Below are 22,695 nucleotides of genomic sequence, written 5' to 3'. Positions count from 1 at the left end.
GTAGAAAGAACATTTGGGATCTGGAAAGACGATTCCCTATGTCTACAAGAGGCAGGGGAAACAAGCTGACTACAGTGAGCAATATAATAGTGGCTTGTGCAGTGCTCCACAACCTCTCTATTCACTTGAACGATGATATAGAAGAGACCGAGTCTACACCTACACTAGAGGAAGAATGCAGACCCATTAATGAATTACAGAATACAGAATCTGGTTTCGTTCTCAGGAATTCTATTATTGCAAATTATTTTACATAATTTTTTAGAGAAAATATTATAATATTAGTAATTATTATAATAGTAGACTTATAAATAAAAGATATTTATTGAGAAATGTATACTTTAATTCTATTTACATACTTACATAAATAGCCTATATACGTCCCACTGCTGGGCACAGGCCTCCTCCCAACAACTTCAAATCAAATCAATTTATTTGCGAGAACACAGAATACAAAAAAGGTGGCAAAATAATTCAAATAACAATGCTGTGATGTGTTCGGCCTGCATGCAGGCGTACAAATATACATAAAATAATAAGAAAAAATGATACATTGAAAAGAAAATTATTGAAAAAATACTTATTATTAAAAAAATCAACAACTTCAGCTTCTTATTTACAACTAGGAATTTTTGAATTTTTTCGATCTCAAATGTCACCTGATTTCTGTTTTTTTAAAATAAATTCAGCCAACTCTGCTTTGGTGGCTCGAGCTTCCCTAATTTGCTCCGCCAGCAGTGCTTTCTGCATTCTCATAGCTCATTACTCGTCTTCGTCTGTCTTCAAACTCCATACGCAGAACGTCTATTGATCCACGAATGGTAGCAGAATATCTGTTTGGAGCCTGGAGCGGTTGTGATACTTGTGGTGGAGTCGGTGTCTGGAGTGATTGTGATGGAGTCTGTGTATGGAGTGATTCTGGTAGTGTTGGTGTCTGAGTGATTGTGATGGAGTCGGTGTATGGAGTGATTCTGTAGTGTTGGTGTCTGGAGTGATTGTGATGGAGTCGGTATATGGAGTGATTCTGGTAGTGTTGGTGTCTGGAGTGATTGTGATGGAGTCGGTGTCTGGGGTGGATGCGGTGGAGTCGGTGGTCGATTTTGTTGTCTGGGTCTGGGTCTTGTCTGGGTCGGAGTCCGTTAAATCAAGCTGTGTTGAATACTCTGCAAAGAATAAAGTTTGTATTTATTTAAATATTAATTATATCACTACTATTTCAAAAGAATAGAATCAACATTACAGTATATAATATAAATTTGCAAACTGTACCTAATTCTAGGGTGTCACTGTCGATTACATCATCCAGACCAACAATTAATGCCGATGTAATTTGGCTGATATCGGGGTCGATGTCAGCGTCCTCTGTGGCAGGACCTCCTCCTGTGGCGAACCGATGTTGCCTTTGGAAGAAAGAAAATACATGTATTTTTCTATTAAATTAAAAGATAGAAAAAAGGGACAAGTTTATTTATTATTATACCTTTCTTTGGTCAAGGCATCCTTTGACGCTGCTGAGGTTTTGCCACAGCTTGCGGAGTTGCTGATGCTTGACCTAAAAGTATTAATAATAAATTATCATATGTTGAAAATTCCTTGTATATTTAAAATTGATAAAGCATACTACTGTTAGATGATTTTCACAGCTTTCAATTGCAATCATTTACTAGATCATATAGCTGTGTTCATGACCCAAAATAAATTGGGAACTTACGTGTTGCGTAGTAAGCGGGCTTGCATTGAATTCCCGGGTTACGGAGTTCCACGACTCATTTTTTATACGAAGTGTGGCCCCGTCCGTCTGCTTATTTTCTATTATATGGCTATGTTTTTTTAATATTGATAATAATAATTGTTTTTCGGCAGAGGAAAAAGTAAATTTCTGGCGCTGATCCATTTTACAAAATTCAAATATTCAAACAAATCGGTCTGGCCTGTCAAATAATGACAGTTGCGTTTAGCTTCCGTAGGTAACTTACATCTGCGTTTTGTTGGTTAAAAATAATAACAAAAAAGTCATCTATTCACGCGCAACTCATTGAAATGGACTTGAAAGTTTGGTAACTAAGCCAAGAAATTAAAAAAAAAACATGAGTTCGTCTCCAACTGCTACTTGAGATCAATCTCAGCTGAGTTGAGCTTAAGTCATGTTTATTAATTAGTGACAGACTTAAGACGTTGCTCACGTCTCAAGTCAATCTCAGCTGAGACGCACTTAAGATGACGGTTGAGATCGATCTATTAATACGGGCCTTAATGTGTATATGTACCTAAGGTTCCGTCCACAGTAAAGGTTAATAAAGGAAAATTCTGTGTATGTAAGTATGTAGTATAGATACACGTCTAATGCATAAGTACGAGACAGAACCATTCTAAGGTATTATATTATTCTTTATTTTTGATGTGTGATGATGATGATGAGAGATGTTCAACCCAATCGTATTATTATATCTTAGATTTCGCCATCAGAATTTTCTTTTACTGATCACATCTGTGGACGGAACCTTAGGTGCGCGATTCCAAATCGCACTTGGCTGGTTTTTTTTTTATATTTTGACAAATATACATACTTCACTTATATACTCTGAAATAATCTCACACTATGATGCAACAAGATCAAAATAAGAACAAAAACTGTGGTATTACGTTTTACTGTTATTTTATATTAAATTTTCGAAATATTCCTAAACAGAGTGCTGCATTGCATACCTACATAATATCTCGCCTATTTTCCCATTGGGGTAGGCAGGAAACAGATTACGAGAGAGAATATGAATGAGATTGGACTTAAAGTTAGTTTATTACCTCAATTAAATATTTATGTTACAATTATGTAATTATTTGCTTAATCTTTTATTAAAACTGTCAAAAGGATACTAATGACAACGTTGAGAAGTATGAGTGAAATGACTTTGAATGATAAAATAGCGTGATAAGGGACTGTTGTGAAAGAAAATGTATAGTGAAGAGAATTGATAAAAGAATGCTTAGATATTTAGTAGGACAGACAAGATTTATTTAGTAGTATAATTAGTAGAATCGGAAGAGGAAGGCCTAGGTAGTACATACCTCGATTAATTCCAGGATATTTAAAGAAAAGCCACGGTCAAGAGTAATGGGAACCGGCGAGCGTGCATTAAGACTTTGATAAGAGTGGTCGAAGCAAAGTGATGTGTCAGGATCGTAGTAAATTGGTATTGCGTGGTCTCTGCCTATCCCAACGGGAAATAGGCATACTCTTAAGTATGTATTTTTTCGAGAAAGTTGCTTAGAATGATATTTGATAATCATAAGCTCATAGTTTCAGTATTCCATAACATAACATAAACATAAATGGCCTATATACGTCCCACTGCTGGGCACAGGCCTCCTCTCAATCAACCGGAGAGGGTATGGAGCATACTCCACCACGCTGCTCCACTGCGGGTTGGTGAAGGTGTTTTTACGGCTAATAGCCGGGACCAACGGCTTAAACGACTTATGGCAGTATTTCATAAGTTTTTTATTTTATATACCACTAGCGACCCGCCCCGGTTTCGCTCGGGTGCAATGCTTATACTAAATACACTACAGAAAAACTGTGAACGTTGTATATAAAAACATAGCCGCCCGCTCCGGCTTTGCATGGGTATAAAATATATAGCCTATGTCACTCACATCAAAAATGATTAAAATCGATCCAGTAGTTTTGATTTATTCTTTACTGCTCTTGACATGCACACGTTAAATTTGGAGTAAAACAATTCCCCTTTCCCTATACTTACCATGGAGATTTACTGCTATCTTTGGAATATCTAAATTCATACACTATGTAGTGTATTTTACTTATTTACTTTTTACCTATTTATTTTATTTTTATTAAATCTAATTTTATCTAACCTTATGTAGGTACTTAAATATAATTACTATAAGTGGCGTTATAGTAGTTGGCGTTAATTTCGCTTTCGTGGTACTCCATATCATAGGTGGAACAATTGGTTGGTTGTTAGCTAACTCTAGAAATTCAATTTAGACTAAGGGTCTGACGTTTTTTCTTAGACGCACTTTGGCTTGGTGTAGTTTTACATATTTGCGTTAGCTGTTTAATTTTTAGTTCATAGTCAGAATTTTTATTTATAAGTGCATAGTTTTCAGATACCAAATTCTCAATTTCATTCTCTGCTATTTCCAGTTTTTGTTCCAGTTGTTGAATTTTTGATTGTAACTCTTCCAAGTATAAGCTCGTATTCATCCGTAGATGAATACTAAAGATATCTATAAGAGATACACATATACCATCGCGGTGTTTTCTGTGGACCTCTTTAATGTGTATAATACATAGTACATTATTTTGATAAATCTTGTAGGGTTTAGCCTGCGTTTACAATGTAAAGGCGGCATTGTGTATCTTTATACGTAAGGCTTAAACAAATTACTACCTAGGTTTATTGATCCGACTGAAATTGTATATGCGTAGGTTATTATTTCTTTTTTTAATAATAGGTAATTTAATGGTCATATAATAGTTATTGCATTGCCTGTAATTATATCTGTGAATTATTTTTTTATTAAAAAAATACATTATTGGGGGATGATAATATTGATAAATAATATTTTAATTTTTAAGTATATAGGGTAAACTGCCTAATTATTAGCACCTTAAATTATTGATACAGTCTAATCATTGCTCAAATTTTAACGTTTAACGTTCGCACTGAGGTTAAGGCGTTTAAAATGGTTTTTAAAAAAAATGTCCATTACCTAGAACCAGATTGGACCATATTTTTGTTTAGATAGCATGGAATATATCAAAATTATCTTATTTTTTTCCTACTAAAGACAGTAGGGATGTCAAAAATAGGGTGTATTGCCTTATCTATTAAATAAATTAATATCTAACGTTTACTAATTCCTTAGGTCTAACACACCAAGGCTCCGATGTGTATGAAGGTAATAATTCGCAATGTACGGTTATCTCAGCATGCGCTTCAATTTATTCTGTATTCCATAATCGCGCATGTTTCACTACTGCCGAAGTTGATGAAATTTTAAAAATGGGGGATACACTTTACATGCAGTTAAAATATTTACTTCAGAGGGGTGTCAGTTATTTTATGCCAGATGAATTACCCAATGAGCTTCGCGTCGGGAGTAACGTCGTAAATATAGTTAGCATGGAGGACAACTGGATCATTTCTAATACGTATCCTACAACTCCCGCGAATAAAGACGTAGGTTTATTAACGTTAAAGAATATTTTGGACAACAGAGTATTTTTTAATACTAATGACTATACTGTTGATTCAGAATTTGCTTATAATGTAAACAATTCAAATCACAACGACAGTACGGATAGCATATTGTTTACGGGTCAAGGTTATACTTTTAGTTTTTGGCGCTTTAATGGTGAATATTATTTCTTTAACAGCCATGCGGTTAACAGCAAAAACATTAACATAGGAAGGGGCAAACCAGAGGACGGTCCTTACGTAGCACGTTTATTTAAATGTAATTCAACCGAAGCGCTAGCAAAACTTTTACTCGCGAATGAAATTTACGACGGATCCGAATACTCATTAACTCGATTAAGAGTATTAAATGACGACCTTATGTGGCAAAATGAAACCCAGGTTAGTTCCGAAACGTCACAGTCCATTTTAATAGATTTAATATCATCACCATTACATATGAATCAAACTTTAGATTCTATTTTGATAAACTATCAGTCAACACTGACCCCGATTAAAACCTCTGTGCAAAATTTAGATAGTAAATTGAAAGTTGATACAAATCCTGTAGATGTTTATGACACTACAAATGATTTGAAATTGTCAATTTTAAAACCAGTTGTCCTATTAGAAAGAATTGGTAATCAAAACCAATGCGTTAAAAATAAAGGCGGCCGACCCAAAAAACAGAAACGTGGACGAAAACCGAATAAAGAAAATGCGCATCGCGAAGCTGTAAGGAAATATACAACGAAACACCCCGCTGTTAATCGCAAGGCAGTTCAACGGTATAACGACCGCAATCCAGACATTAACCGCGAGGCCGTTCAACGGTATAACGAACGCAATCCAGACATTAACCGCGCCGCCGTTCAACGGTATAACGAACGCAATCCAGACATAAACCGCGCGGCCGTTCAACGTTATAACGAGAACAATCCAGACGTTCATCGCGCGGCCGTTCAACGTTATAACGAGAACAACCCAGACGTTCATCGCGCGGCCGTTCAACGTTATAACGAGAACAACCCAGACGTTCATCGCGCAGCCGTTCAACGTTATTACGAGCTCCACCCCGAAATTAACAAAAAAGCAGCACAAAGATATACAGAAAATTGTCGTAACATAGAAACACCGCTGAGATATTCAAAAAATTTAATAGGTGAAAAACAGGGACATGAACTCAGCACTATTCGCTTATATAATTTTAAAAACACGTCGCTTCTGTCTGAGCAAACATATAGATGTCCAAAATGCAATGCTCCATTGTTCGAAGAAGAGAAATCTCGTCGGCAATGGTGTTGTCATTCAGGTGACTATAACGTTCAGAATTTTCTCCCCTTAAACGAAGAATTTTATACAAATCCAGCTTTTTTAAATAGACCACGCGCTTACAATAATATTTTTGCATTTTCGGCATTAGGTGTTTCCCACGGTTTCCATCATCCAGAAGGTATATCTTTTCTAAAAATTCAAGGACGTATTTACCACCGTATCTTTGATTTATCTTACAATGAAAGTCCGAATAATATAAATTTTTACATAAATGACAGTAGCGAAAGAGAAAGTTTAGCTGGCGAATTAAGTTTAGATAAATCGGTAGTTCGAATGATTACAGGTTTCATGCACACAGTTAATCCATACATAAATTGTTTTAGAAGATTAAGTTTAGAGGTATCATCAGAAGCTTTCTTGAAGTTCGAAAAAACTACTCGTGCGACTCACGGTAACATCCTCGGAGATCAACCTATTGGTCAAGAAATTGCCGCAATTATTAGTACAGACCGCGAAGAATTTTCTCCACGCTGTATTGTAGTCAAAAAGATAGCAGACGGTAGGCCTCGAACAATAGATATAATGGATTCCTTATACGAGACTTTCCAGTATCCTCTCTTATATCCTCACGGAAATACTGGTTGGCATCCAGATATGAGAGATAATAAGGGCAATAAGCTTAATCAGGTTAAATATGTCCGTTGTTTACTTTTATCCGAATCGCGATTTAGCATATTTGGTCGTTTATCTGAAGAGTGGTTAGTCGATATGTTTTGTAGAGTTTTAGAAGAACGCTTGCGGTTTTTGAAAAATAGCCAAACAAAACAACAAAACAGGCTAAGAGTAGCTCCACTCCAAGAATTAATTAATGACGAGTTTATTTTAGGAGAAGGTGGAGTAGAACCTGGTAAAATTTATTTACCTAGCTCATTCACAGGGGGTCCACGGTACATGAAAAAGAAATACCTGGACGCTATAGCAATGGTAAACAGGTTAGGTCCACCATCATATTTTTTAACTTTAACTTGTAACCCCAACTGGCCTGAAATAAAAAATTCAACATTATCAGGTCGATCAAAAGACCCCCTAACATGTGCTCGAGTTTTCAACTTAAAACTCGGAGAGTTATTGAAAGATTTAAAATCGGGTAAATGGTTCGGAAAAATTGTTTATATAATGCATGTTATAGAGTTCCAAAAAAGAGGACTACCACATGCGCATATTGCTTTTAGAGTGGAAGGTGGTGGACCTGTAGAAAGTGCGGATATTGATAAGTTTGTTCGTGCTACCATACCCGATCCAACACAAACTTTATTATACAAAGTTGTCATGGATCACATGATACACGGTCCATGCGGCCCTCCTTACCGAACTAATTTGCCGTGTTGGAATAGTGAAAAAAAAAACTGTTTAAAATATTTTCCAAAAAAGGAAACACCAGTCACCTTCAGTGACGATAGAGGTTTTATACATTTACATCGTAATAGTAAAAATCAGGCGATTATTAAATATCGCGGCAGAGACGTAATAGTTAATGATTTATGGGTCGTTCCTTATAATCCTGCTCTTCTCCTAAAATATGATGCTCACATAAATTTAGAAGTGTCCACACAGCGTGCTATAATTAAGTATTTGTTTAAATATATGACAAAAGGACCTGATGAAGCCCGCATTGCCGTTGTTGATGAAGAACATCGTGAGGATGAAATCGAACAATATGTCACTAAGCGATATATTAGTTCTAGCGAAGCAGCGTGGCGTGTTCTCGAATTTGATATTGTAGCTAGGAACCCTACGGTAAAAATGTTAACAGTACATTTGCCCGATCAAAATTCAGTATTTTTTAAGCCTGGCCACGCGAACGAGGCAGTTAATAATGCAGGTTCAGATCTTTTAGACTATTTCAGTAGGCCTTTAACTGAGGAGTTTGATCGGGTATCCTACTTAGACTTTTTTGAAACTTATAACATTCATGCGAAAGATCCATGTTTAAAGACAGTTCAGGCGGTGCAAATGCAGAACGGCAAATTTCTTACGCGGAGAATGCGGGGTGAGCTCGTCGCGCGTCTATTTTGGGTCGCGCCGAACAGAGGTGAACAGTTCTTTTTAAGACTTCTTTTAAGTGTTTACCCTTGTCGTAGTTTCGCGGATTTACTGCAAATTGGAGGTCCAAATTGCACAACTTTTCAAGAAGCTGCCAAATTCGCAGGACTTGCGGACGACTCAGTCGAATATGAACGGGCTATGGAAGAAGCTTCCACTTTTTTAACCGGACCACGACTTCGTAGCTTTTTTGTGACGCTGGCTGTTAATGGTGCCTCAGTGGCGTCACTGTGGAACACGTATAAACGTCAATTGGCCGAAGATTTCCTTTATAGGGTGCCAGATGACGAAGAAAACGCGTTTAACATGTGCCTCATCCAAATAGATAGAATGCTACGCAGACACGGAACTTCGTTAATAGAACAAGGTTTGCCGGAAGTAATTTATAGGTCAACGGAGTTAGATAGGGAACGCACTGAATATGATTTAGATAGTTTGAAATCATACGTAGAAGAGTGGTTGCCACAGTTATCTCCCGATCAACGTGCCGTATTCGATTACGTGGAAAAGCTTTGCGTTGATAGTGTTTACCGAGAATCCAACAACTGTGCGATTTTTATCGATGGTCCGGCCGGCACCGGAAAAACGCTTTTATTGAAGGTCATAACTGCATATATCCGCGGTAACCTTAAAGGTATAGCTTTAACCTGTGCATCGTCTGCAATTGCTGCTCAAAATTACACAAACGGAATGACGGCTCATTCCTTGTTTAGATTTCCTTTACATCTATTAGATGATAGCGGATACTGGAACATCTCAAATGGTACTCAAAGAGCTGAATTGATTTATAATTCTAATCTCATTGTGTATGATGAAGCGCCGATGGCTCATAAATACCTTATAAATTTATTAAATAGATCATTGCAGGATTTGATGAGGTCAGACAAAATTTTTGGTTCTAAAATAATTATTTTTGCAGGAGATTTTCGTCAAATTCCTCCAGTAGTCCCAGAAGCACGAACGAATTTTGATATATTAAACGCGTCACTAAAAACTTCTCCTATTTGGAAACAATTGAAAAAATTTAGTTTGGTAACTTCACAGAGATGTAAGGATGACGCACAGTATGCAGATTTTCTTTTAAAACTGGGTTCAAATTTATTACCTACTCTTAGATTAGAAACAAATAATAATGATTTGCAATTAGTCCAACTTGAATCCATTGATTATGTTACTGAATTAGAAGATTTAATTGATTTTGTATTCCCAGAAGTTACTCTTACTGAGCCAGGCGTATGCTCCTTCAGAGCGATTCTATGCACCCGTAACGATGCAGTTAGAGAAATTAATGCCGTTATTTTAGACAAACTACCAGGAGAAGTATTACATTTTTATGCCATAGACAAAATTTTAAGCGACAACGCTGATCAAGTTTATTTTAGTCCCGAATTTTTACATACACTTCGACCACAAGGTGTTCCAGATTTCGATTTGCAATTAAAATTAGAATGTGTTTGTGTAATCACGCGTAATCTTAGTTTCGCGGACGGCTTAGTAAATGGCACCAAAGTAATAGTTGTTGAAACATCTCCATATATTATTAAAGTTCGGAAACAAGGTGAACTAGGAGATTATTTGATCCCTCGAATTCTTTTTAAAGCGCCTATAGAACATAACAGCCCTTACGAGATGTGTCGCCGTCAATTTCCATTGCAGGTGTGTTATGCAATGACTATTCACAAGAGCCAGGGTCAAACGATTAGTCGCGTTGGGGTCGATCTTAGATCTGATATGTTTAGTCACGGTCAACTGTATGTAGCTTTAGGACGCGTTCGCGAAAGACGTGACATAAAAGTATTACTACCCAGGCACCGAATCGAAAATGACCAACCTTTTTCGAATAACGTTATCATATCAGAACTTTTAAGTTTAACGTAACTTTATTTAGGGTGGCACTTCTTGAAAAGACTGAACAGTTCATCTCTGTTATTAAGCTTATTGGGTTTTTTTTAGATCGGTTAAATCATGTGTTGAAATTATCGTATATTGCGAATTATTTATTATTATTTATATTCATTCTATCTTGTTTTTTTCTTCTTTTCGTATAATTTAACGATAGAACTGACTTTAACAAGCTTGCACTCGATTTGATGATGGTTACATTGAATTTCAAAGCTAGGTTTACCATTTTATTAGTCACAATCACTGAATTGAAATGTGTGTTAATCAATTGGCAATGTGTGCATGCCCTTCCCAGCCGTTAACGCTGTGGAGGCTCATCTTTAGGGGACGAGAGAACGGGCGTGAAGTGAACTGGCAGGATGAACACTTGGCTGCGGGTGCGACCGGTGCATGGGAGTGAAGTGGAGCTGGCTGGAAGATGGAGGCAGGTATCACTCGATTGCTTTAGCTGAGTTCCACTCAGATCAAGTAAGCTGTCATATGGATGAATGTCGCAGGTTGGAATGATCCGGAGTAGAACTGTCGGTGTCGTTCCCATCGTCGTAGGCATTTTCGGTGGATTTTGTAGGTCGATCGACAATGGTTGCGTGAGTTTTAGCTGTCAAGCTGCTATGCCGTGCTAGCCGATTCTTGCGATCTGGGATACAAGGGATGGACGTATCCTGTGGAATGATCGTGTCAGTGAAGGTTTGAATGTCGCTTAGGACTGGAAAGGAGGGAGTACGGAAACTGTAATCAGTATTCAGGATCTCGCTGTACATGGACAATGTTTAGTTTAGGTGTATTAAAGTGGTAATTGTTCGAAGTTATTTGAAAAGAATTCTGTTTCAGTGTTTAAGCGCTAAAACTGTTTGTTTTTTGTAAGCAAACGTATGATTTATTGATGTTCATTTTTTACTTTATAACGCTAACACCTTTCAAATAATATTGTTACCAAATTTAAGTGCGTATATAAACAATAAATTAATACTAAAATATTTCGATGAAGACACCAATAATGTTTATTGATACATTTTTCTCCGAAGTGCTACTTTCTCAACTTAAAGCAATAAGTTATGCAGTAATTATACTTCTACGAGTATATTTACTATTAACAAATCATCATTCAAAAGCATTTTACCCAATACCTAACTTACATTAAGTAAAATTTATCTTTGTCATTTTAGTCACTTATATTTTTATCATTCACTAAGCAGTAAGCAAAATATATTTACTAAAATAATAAAAAAATACGATGTTCATGGTAAGTTGGATTAGCTATTTTATAACACAAACGACTTGATATTTTCATACATTAATTCAGGAAAATAAATGTATAATGAAAAATAAGTTTATATAACCGATTAAATTTGTGTAATGTGTAGTGTATACATTTTAATGTATTTACCATTTGCAAATTAGCGTATATTAGGAACTTAAGTTAGAATTAAGTAAACTAACAAAAAAATATACGCCTTAATTAATAAATATAAGGAAGAAAGGAAACTATCCGGGTGCCTGTTTACTCATCATCAAGGAAACTTTAAGAAATAACATTACTACAAATGTCTGCTCGAAGAAAGATTCAGAAATTTAAACAAATGCCCAGCTGGAAATCGATTAATGAGTACACATAAACGCTACACCTCGCGTGTCCTGTAATGGAACGGACAGAATAAAGAATATGTGTTATGGTACGTCGAATCAGTACAGTATAATATTATACATTAGCATTCAATGGTGTAAGAATCGTCATCGTCCTTGTGTCAGCAAAGACGCATCATCAATTGCACAGATTTGTGGCTACAAATATATAAATGAAAAGTGTTATTTAGAACATTATTTATTGTGTTGTGGAATAAAATAGGTCAATAATTACCTATATCCGGCAGTGACGAACAATTTCATTCATAAACATGGGTAAATATGACGACTGTCAGATGGGCTAAACATGAAAAAAGTCCTTAAACCAAATCCCATTGTTTCGCTGTTGTGTTTGAAAATCTAAGCCGCAGGAGGATATTATTTACGACCATGCTTTACCTTTAATGGTGTATTTAAAAATAATTAAGCCTATAATCAACAATGAATGTTCTATACCATTCTAAGCAAATTCAAAAACAAATTTGATCATGTTAATTTCTGGCCTCCCACAAGCGGGTCTCACCAGTATTGACAGAAGAATGATCACTCATCGATACAAAAACATACATAAAGTAATTAATACATGTATACAGGCTAAATAAAGTGAAATTGCTAGAAAATACCTACTACTTGGAAAAACAATAATTGGAGAAGAAAGCACTACCTAACAACGTGAAACTTTGATATTCAAATTTTCAAATCAAATATGGCTAAAACAAAAAAAAATACTTAAAAATTGAAAGGTAAAAGAAAACACCTTTAGTTAAAAAAATTGGAAAGCGAGTCATATTTTATATATTCTGGTAAAATTGTTTAGTTTTAAATGTTACCAAATACACCAAATGTTATTAGAAATGAAAGTAACAAGTCATATTTTCTATATTATTACGCATTAAGTTTAATTTATATGTGTACAGTCATAACCAACATACTACCTACGTTTTATTTTTTAAGTCTACATTCGTTATTTATTTACTTATAATGACGCAAATAACAAACAACTATGCTTGTTATGAATTTGCATACACCTACAGTAAATCCAACTTACCATGAATATACAATGATAATATAATATACATAGTAAGTGCAGAATAAAAACTTAGGGATTACATGGTTTTATGTTTTCCAGTGGATCTGGTTAGAGCTATGTCACGCTAAATAGTATTCTTTGCATTTCTTCTTACAATACTTTTCAATAGAACACTGTTTCGCATGAGACGGTTCCTCAAAAAACATAATATCGTGTATGAGCTAAACTAAAACTTAGGTTTTATATGGTTTTATGTTTTCCAGTGGATCTGGTTAGAGCTATGTCACGCTAAATGGTGTTCTTTGCATTTCTTCTTACAATACTTTTCAATAGAACACTGTTTCGCATGAGACGGTTCCTCAAAAAACATAATATCGTGTATGAGCTAAACAAAAACTTAGGTTTTATATGGTTTTATGTTTTCCAGTGGATCTGGTTAGAGCTATGTCACGCTAAATGGTGTTCTTTGCATTTCTTCTTACAATACTTTTCAATAGAATACTGTTTCGCATGAGACGGTTCCTCAAAAAACATAATATCGTGTATGAGCTAAACTAAAACTTAGGTTTTATATGGTTTTATGTTTTCCAGTGGATCTGGTTAGAGCTATGTCACGCTAAATGGTGTTCTTTGCATTTCTTCTTACAATACTTTTCAATAGAACACTGTTTCGCATGAAACGGTTCCTCAAAAAACATAATATCGTGTATGAGCTAAACTAAAACTTAGGGTTTTACATGGTTTTATGTTTTCCAGTGGATCTGGTTAGAGCTATGTCACGCTAAATTGTGTTCTTTGCATTTCTTCTTACAATACTTTTCAATAGAACACTGTTTCGCATGAGACGGTTCCTCAAAAAACATAATATCGTGTATGAGCTAAACTAAAACTTAGGGTTTTACATGGTTTTATGTTTTCCAGTGGATCTGGTTAGAGCTATGTCACGCTAAATGGTGTTCTTTGCATTTCTTCTTACAATACTTTTCAATAGAACACTGTTTCGCATGAGACGGTTCCTCAAAAAACATAATAACGTGTATGAGCTAAACTAAAACTTAGGTTTTATATGGTTTTATGTTTTCCAGTGGATCTGGTTAGAGCTATGTCACGCTAAATGGTGTTCTTTGCATTTCTTCTTACAATACTTTTCAATAGAACACTGTTTCGCATGAGACGGTTCCTCAAAAAACATAATATCGTGTATGAGCTAAACTAAAACTTAGGGTTTTACATGGTTTTATGTTTTCCAGTGGATCTGGTTAGAGCTATGTCACGCTAAATTGTGTTCTTTGCATTTCTTCTTACAATACTTTTCAATAGAACACTGTTTCGCATGAGACGGTTCCTCAAAAAACATAATATCGTGTATGAGCTAAACAAAAACTTAGGTTTTATATGGTTTTATGTTTTCCAGTGGATCTGGTTAGAGCTATGTCACGCTAAATGGTGTTCTTTGCATTTCTTCTTACAATACTTTTCAATAGAACACTGTTTCGCATGAAACGGTTCCTCAAAAAACATAATATCGTGTATGAGCTAAACAAAAACTAAGGTTTTATATGGTGTTATGTTTTCCAGTGGATCTGGTTAGAGCTATGTCACGCTAAATGGTGTTCTTTGCATTTCTTCTTACAATACTTTTCAATAGAACACTGTTTCGCATGAGACGGTTCCTCAAAAAACATAATATCGTGTATGAGCTAAACTAAAACTTAGGTTTTATATGGTTTTATGTTTTCCAGTGGATCTGGTTAGAGCTATGTCACGCTAAATGGTGTTCTTTGCATTTCTTCTTACAATACTTTTCAATAGAACACTGTTTCGCATGAAACGGTTCCTCAAAAAACATAATATCGTGTATGAGCTAAACAAAAACTTAGGTTTTATATGGTTTTATTATGTTTTCCAGTGGATCTGGTTAGAGCTATGTCACGCTAAATGGTGTTCTTTGCATTTCTTCTTACAATACTTTTCAATGGAACATTGTTTCGCATGAGACGGTTCCTCAAAAAACATAATATCGTGTATGAGCTAAACAAAAACTTAGGTTTTATATGGTTTTATGTTTTCCAGTGGATCTGGTTAGAGCTATGTCACGCTAAATGGTGTTCTTTGCATTTCTTCTTACAATACTTTTCAATAGAACACTGTTTCGCATGAGACGGTTCCTCAAAAAACATAATGTCGTGTATGAGCTAAACTAAAACTTAGGGTTTTACATGGTTTTATGTTTTCCAGTGGATCTGGTTAGAGCTATGTCACGCTAAATGGTGTTCTTTGCATTTCTTCTTACAATACTTTTCAATAGAACACTGTTTCGCATGAGACGGTTCCTCAAAAAACATAATATCGTGTATGAGCTAAACAAAAACTTAGGTTTTATATGGTTTTATGTTTTCCAGTGGATCTGGTTAGAGCTATGTCACGCTAAATGGTGTTCTTTGCATTTCTTCTTACAATACTTTTCAATAGAACACTGTTTCGCATGAAACGGTTCCTCAAAAAACATAATATCGTGTATGAGCTAAACAAAAACTAAGGTTTTATATGGTGTTATGTTTTCCAGTGGATCTGGTTAGAGCTATGTCACGCTAAATGGTGTTCTTTGCATTTCTTCTTACAATACTTTTCAATAGAACATTGTTTCGCATGAGACGGTTCCTCAAAAAACATAATATCGTGTATGAGCTAAACTAAAACTTAGGGTTTTACATGGTTTTATGTTTTCCAGTGGATCTGGTTAGAGCTATGTCACGCTAAATGGTGTTCTTTGCATTTCTTCTTACAATACTTTTCAATAGAACACTGTTTCGCATGAGACGGTTCCTCAAAAAACATAATGTCGTGTATGAGCTAAACTAAAACTTAGGGTTTTACATGGTTTTATGTTTTCCAGTGGATCTGGTTAGAGCTATGTCACGCTAAATGGTGTTCTTTGCATTTCTTCTTACAATACTTTTCAATAGAACACTGTTTCGCATGAGACGGTTCCTCAAAAAACATAATATCGTGTATGAGCTAAACAAAAACTTAGGTTTTATATGGTTTTATGTTTTCCAGTGGATCTGGTTAGAGCTATGTCACGCTAAATGGTGTTCTTTGCATTTCTTCTTACAATACTTTTCAATAGAACACTGTTTCGCATGAAACGGTTCCTCAAAAAACATAATATCGTGTATGAGCTAAACAAAAACTAAAGTTTTATATGGTGTTATGTTTTCCAGTGGATCTGGTTAGAGCTATGTCACGCTAAATGGTGTTCTTTGCATTTCTTCTTACAATACTTTTCAATAGAACACTGTTTCGCATGAGACGGTTCCTCAAAAAACATAATATCGTGTATGAGCTAAACTAAAACTTAGGGTTTTACATGGTTTTATGTTTTCCAGTGGATCTGGTTAGAGCTATGTCACGCTAAATGGTGTTCTTTGCATTTCTTCTTACAATACTTTTCAATAGAACACTGTTTCGCATGAGACGGTTCCTCAAAAAACATAATATCGTGTATGAGCTAAACTAAAACTTAGGTTTTATATTGTTTTATGTTTTCCAGTGAATGTGGTTAGAGCCATGTCACGCTAAATAGCATTCTTGTCATTTCTTCTTTCCATCCTTTATATTATATTAAATAATATTTCATATGGTATTATTTCGTTCTTTAATTTAATGTGTTTTTAATGCTTCTGAATGTGATTTTGTTTTAAATACTTAACTTATTAGCATTCTTCAGTATCCAAGAATTCATCATACCACTGCTAATCAATAAACAAACAACGGTCTTAGCGTTTAAATACCGAAAAAACACCTGCCTGTTCATTTATTACTTGTTTCATTAAACAGGAATTTGCATATCGATCGTTTTCAATTAACTTCGAACAGTTACAACTACACGTAAACTGAGCATGTAGTCTATCTACAGCAAGATCGTGACCGCTGACTGCAGCTCTCCTTCTCCCTCCATTTCACTCCCAATCGACATTTTCACCTTTGCTGATATGATTACTCCACAGGATACCTCCATCCCCTGCATACCTGGTCGCTAGATTCGGCTGGCACGTCATATCGGTTTGACAGCCAACTCACGTAACTATTGTTGATCGATCCACAGTCCACTGAAGTGCCTACGATGAAGGGAACAACATGGACAGTTCTACTCCGAATTACTCCAACCCATGCGATGTTCATCCATGCGACAACCCACCTGATCTGAGTGGAACTTAACTGAAGCAAGAGAGTGATGCCTAATTCCATCTGCCAACTAGCTCCACTTCTCTCCCGTGCACCAGTCGCACCCACACCGACGTGTTCATCTTGCCAGTTTTCCTCACACCCGTCCACTTGTCTCTTGAAGATTGGCGTCCACAACACCAACGGTTGGTTAGGTCATGCAAGCATTGTTACAATTGATAAAAACACATATTTTCATTTAGTGAATGTGATAACCTGTACTAATAATTTGGTCAACTTAGCGATGATAACTCAATGTAAGTATTAACAAACTCGGTACGTGTTTGTTATTGTCAATAATATCTTTAAATTATACAACTCGCTTATGTTTGACAATTACTGAGTAATTGCTTTGCTTATTGCATGCTAATTGCTGAAAATTGCTTTTTATTTTAAATTCCTTAGCTAAAAATTGCTTTTTCTTTCACATTTCTCTGCTTATTGAATGACTATTGCTAACTCATTAGATAGAACCTACTTCTCATATAAGTAGGTGGATGCGGCCTCGATTAGCGGGGGAACCACATGAAAAAAAGCGAGCTACTGGGTGTACCTCCTGGGTAGTTTGGAAATCACCTAATATATATATGTATATATTTATAAATAAAAGTTAATATAATTATATAAATTAACATTATTATTTTTTTTAACAGGAAATGCACAATGCTAAAAACTGCGTAGGAGATTTTAATACAATAGTACTACCAAGCCTGATGTTGGCCGCTATTTCAATGAATGCAGCAGTGTGACAGCTAGCAATCAAAAGTAACAAGATATCGAGGTACGTTAAATGACGATCACGACCACTTTGGCAAAAACGTATCGCTATAGACTAAGGAAAAAAAATTAATATATATTTTATTTACAGGAAATGCAGATGGCAATAAACTGTGTAGGAGTTCATGATGGCAATAGAATAAAATCGACCAAGCCTGAAGTCAGCAGCCCCTTCAATGAATGCAGCAGTGTGACAGCCAGCAATCAAAAGTTACAACATATCGAGGTACGTTTCAGGACGACCACGACTATTTTGGCAAAAACGTATCGCTATAGACTAAGGAAAAAAATATATATATATATATTTTATTTACAGGAAATGCAGATGGCAATAAACTGTGTAGGAGTTCATGATTGCAATAGAATAAAATCGACCAAGCCTGAAGTCAGCAGCCCCTTCAATGAATGCAGCAGTGTGACAGCCAACAATCAAAAGTTACAAGAAGATATCGAGGTACGTTTCATGACGACCACGACTATTTTAGCAAAAACGTATCGCTATCGACTAAGGAATATAAATTATATATTTTATTTACAGGAAATGCAGAAGGCAAAAAACTGCGTAGGAGATCATTAATACAAAAGTATTATATAAACCAAACCTGATGTTGCCAGCTCCTTCAATGAATGTAGCAGTGTGACAGCCAGCAATCAAAAGTAACAAGATATCGAGGTACGTTTCATGACGACCACGACTATTTTAGCAAAAACGTATCGCTATCGACTAAGGAAAATAAATTATATATTTTATTTACAGGAAATGCAGAAGGCAAAAAACTGCATAGGAGATCATTAATACAATAGTATTATATAAACCAAGCCTGATGTTGGCCGCTCATTCAAAGAATGCAGCAGTGTGACAGCCAGCAATCAAAAGTAACAAGATGTCGAGGTACGTTACATGACGATCACGACCACTTTGGCATAAACGTATCGCTATAGACTAAGGAAAAAAAATGTAATATATATTTTATTCACAGGAAATGCAGAGTGTAATAAACTGTGTAGGAGATTATGATTGCAATGGAATAAAATCGACCAAGCCTGAAGTCCTTCAATGCACGCAGCAGTGTGACAGCCAGCAATCAAAAGTTACAAGATATCGAGGTACGTTACATGACGACCACGACTATTTTGGCAAAGACGTATCGCTATCGACCAAGGAAAAGAAATTATTATATAATATTTAATATATATTTTATTTATAGGAAATGCAGAAGGCAAAGAACTGCGTAGGAGATTATTAATACAATAGTATTATATCAACCAAGCCTGATGTCGGTAGCTTCTTCAATGAATGCAGCAGTGTGACAGCCAGCAATCAATAGTGACAAGAATTTAGGTACGTTACATGACGACCACGACCACTTTGGCAAAAACGTATCGCTATCGACTAAGAAAAGGATATTATATCTATACGTTATTATAAATAAATTAATATTATTTTATTTTTAACAGGAAATACAGAAGGCAAAGAAGCAGATGTCATCAAAGAAGATCTTTGTTCCTGCAATGTTTCCGCAGACGATACATCCAACAGAGCGAAGTGGAAGGAAAAGACTCGGAAAAAAGACCCCACCACCATATGGGAACAATGCAAGGGAGAGAGAGAGAATATAATGTTATATTTTTATTTTTTGATAACATAAAATAAACCAACAATATCCTACACATTTTTTTTATTTCTTTTTGTGTCTGTCGTAATAGTTATTACAAATCTGTGATGCGAAACAAACTATACGAAAACGTCAATCCACATACAACGCCCGCGAAGCTGCTTTAGCAGCGAGCGCACTTAGCACCATCTAGTCATATTATATATAGCTGGAGACCCACTGACTGACTGACTGACTGACTCACTGACATAATTGTTCTCCCAGAAGGAGCGTCGGGGGGTCAAAATGATGTATGGGGGGTGTGATCGGGACCTCCCGGTGAGTATGGGAAAAATCCGAAATCTTGGAAAACTGCTCCGCATCAGGGAGACGCCCTACAGTCTGGTGCAACTATTATACCTGGAACGATTCTTTTTTCGCAAAACCTATTTAAATCTTGGTCAAATTCTATTGTCGGTGAAAAAAAATCAAAATGGCGGAAAAACAAGATGGCCGCCATACAAAAGTTTGTTTTTCCAGAAAATGTTTCGTTGGTAAAAACTGTGTATGGGGTTGTAATCGGAACGTCTTGGTGAGTTTGGAAATACTTCTCCATCTTCAGAAACTGCTCCGCATCAGGGAGACACCCTACGGCCTGGCAAAACTATAAAACCTGGAGCAATTTTTCTTACGCGAAACATATTCAAATCTTGGTCAAATTCTATCATGAGTGAAAAAAAAACAAAATGGCGGAAAATCAAGATGGCCGCCATACAAATTTTTCGTTTTTCCTGAAAATTCCTCGGGGGTAAAAATGATGTATAGGAATGTGATCGGATCGTCATGTTGAGTATTTCAATACTGCTCGATCTTGAAAACTGCTCCGCATCAGGGAGACACCCTACGGCCTGGCGAAACTATAAAACCTGGAACGATTATTTTTTCAAAAAACCTATTTAAATCCTGGTCAAATCCAATCCTTACTGAAAAAAAAACAAAATGGCGGAAAAACAAGATGGCCGCCATACAAAATTTTCGTTTTTCCCGAAAATGCCTCGGGGGTAAAAATTATGTATGAGGAATGTGATCGGATCGTCATGTGGAGTATTTTAATACTGCTCGATCTTGAAAAACTGCTCCGCATCAGGGAGACACCTTAAGGCCTGGCAAAACTATGGCATCTGGAACATTTTTCTTTTCACAATACCTTTTTAAATCTTGGTCAAATTTTATCGCCGGTGAAACAAAAACAAAATGGCGGAAAAACAAGATGGCCGCCATACAAAATTTTCGTTTTTCTCGAAAATGCCTCGGGGTGAATATGATGTAAGAGGAATGAGATCAAAATGTCATATTGAGTATGGAAATACTTCCTGACCTTCAAAAACTGCTCCGCATCAGGGCGGCACCCTACGGCCTGGGAAAACTATCGCTCCTGGAACGATTCTTTTTTCACCAAACCTAATAAAATCTTGGTCAAATTTTATCGCCGGTGAAAAAAAAAACAAAATGGCCGAAAAACAAGATGGCCGCCATACAAAATTTTGTTTGTCCAGAAAATGTCTCGGGTGTAAAAACGATGTATAGGGGTGTTATCGGAACGTCATCTTGGAAAACTGCTCCGCATCAGGGAGACACCTTACGGCCTGGCAAAACTATAGCACCTAGAACTTTTTTGATTTCACGAGACCTATTTAAGTCTTGGTCAAATTCTATCGCGGTAAAAAAATGGTGGGAAAACAAGACACGCGAGCAGCTTGCTGCGAGCGAACCACGCGACATCTAGTCAGTACCTAATACTATTACGACTCTCACTGTGGTAGCAAGTTAATCACATCAGAATGTAATTTTCTATAAAGTCGCCTATTTACGAGGTATTCCCTATAAGGTACAGGTAAGGTAAGGTAGGTAAGGTAAGCTAGGTAAGGTAAGGTAAGGTAGGTATATGTACTTAGGTAATTTAAGTAGGTAATCTTCTCATCGTATGGGTTGTGAGGTAGAATACCAACCTCATCAACCCTAGTGTCAGGGTTATTACTGAGCTAAGTAGGTATTACAATGTACGTTTTAAAAGTAATTTTAAACAATATTGTTAAATATTAAATATTCATCACTAGGTCATTCTGAGCCACGCTCTTGTCGGTGTAGCATTCTTCATGCTACTTTTTAATACACTATGCTACACTCATTATTACATTACCTATTTTTTTTAAACTTCTTCTATCGCGTGGGTTGTGAGGTTGAATACCAACCTCATCAACCCTGGTGTCAGAGTTATTACTGAGTCACCAAAGGCCCCTGACATGGCTCATGTAACGACTACATACTTACATCAGTAAGTAGTAACCGGGACCAACGGCTTAACGTGCCTTCCGAAGCACGGATCATCTTACTGTCGGACAATCAGGTGACCAGCCTGTAATGTCCTAACCAAACGGGATCACAAAGTGATTTTTTTTTATTTGTCCTCACCGGGATTCGAACCCGGGACCTCCAAATCGTGAGCACACCGCTCAACCACTGGACCACGGAGCTCGTGTTTTTATATGTAAGTAATTATAACCACAATGCCGGGTTCTTACCGCGTTAAGTCAGGGATATGAGGCTCCCGATATTTCGACACAGTTGCAAGCGCTATGGTCACGGGGTGACTGATGAAATTCGCGTGGAGTAGGTACTTAGATCCATTATTCATCAGTCATTCAGTGATCATAGCACTTGCAACAGTGTCGCAATAACGGGAGGCACATATTCCTCATTTAGCGTGGTAGAACCCGGTATTATGTTGTAATTGGGTAATTTCCTTGGTCAAAATTAAAATTATGAAATTCTAATTATTAAATAACAGATCTAAAGGTGACTGACGTTTTCTTTTTTCTATTAAACTTATTTAACTGTAATAAGCTTAATAAGTGCGACATTTCGTCACGTTTTTCTATGACGTCTCAGGTTGCTTTTT

The 22,695-nt window shown here is 36.2% G+C and overlaps 1 long non-coding RNA gene across 1 annotated transcript in view; it reads right to left on the bottom strand.

Moving 5' to 3' along the window:
* LOC126380190 (uncharacterized) overlaps positions 1–22,381 on the bottom strand; it is a 67,913-nt gene extending 45,532 nt beyond the window's left edge. The window contains exon 1 of the long non-coding RNA XR_007568450.1: positions 22,319–22,381. This is a non-coding gene — a long non-coding RNA (uncharacterized LOC126380190). The remainder of the gene's footprint in view (positions 1–22,318) is intronic.
* Positions 22,382–22,695: the final 314 nt, after the last annotated feature.

This window comes from Pectinophora gossypiella, chromosome Z (assembly GCF_024362695.1).
Source record: "Pectinophora gossypiella chromosome Z, ilPecGoss1.1, whole genome shotgun sequence".
Classification (NCBI taxonomy): Eukaryota; Metazoa; Arthropoda; class Insecta; order Lepidoptera; family Gelechiidae; genus Pectinophora; species Pectinophora gossypiella.
This window is presented reverse-complemented; position numbering and strand designations above follow the sequence as displayed.